Source organism: Rhagoletis zephyria, unplaced genomic scaffold (assembly GCF_001687245.7).
Source record: "Rhagoletis zephyria isolate East Lansing unplaced genomic scaffold, Rhagoletis_zephyria_1.1 Rzeph_scaffold_11889, whole genome shotgun sequence".
NCBI lineage: Eukaryota > Metazoa > Arthropoda > Insecta > Diptera > Tephritidae > Rhagoletis > Rhagoletis zephyria.
In genome coordinates, this window is record NW_016168964.1 from 7,940 (window position 1) to 8,593 (window position 654).

Consider the following 654-nt stretch of genomic DNA (forward strand, 5'->3'; position numbering starts at 1 on the left):
TGCCACCTGTTTGAAAAGGCAAATTATATTAACTTGATTGAATAAAAAATATTACAATATGGGTGTCAAAGGAAGAAAAAGATTTAAGAGAGCGCACTTTCCAAAATATTTAAAAGAATGTTGCCACCTGCTTGAAAATTTTAATTCGATTAAATCCTACACATATATAAAATTACGTTTCTTGAAGTTTATCATCGATCGTGTTCATCTCGGCGAAGAGAAAGTTTAAATCAAAGTTAGAGCAAGAAAAGAGTGGTCATCTGTTTAGCATTAAAATAAATAATGTTGAATGAATTCCTACAATATACAGGAAGGTTTCCACCTGTCTAAAAAACTAAATCCTGCTTTAACTAAACGAATTATGTAATTGAAATATGTATTATAACTTACGTGTCAGTCGAAAGAGGTTTAAGAAGGTTGCTGTAGTTTGATATTTTGAGCAGGGTTACCACCTGTTTGAAAGGCGGATTTAATTGAATTATACTCAAGTTAAATGAAATAGGTAGGTAGGGATTAAGAACAGGAAATGTGAATATCTCCTATGTGTTTAGCTGTGTTTAAAAATGTCGATAATTATTTAAATAAATTACTTTTAATTTGAAAAATTGGTTTCGTGTGACATGCGGTCTGCGCCCCTCATGCGGATGGGCTGGA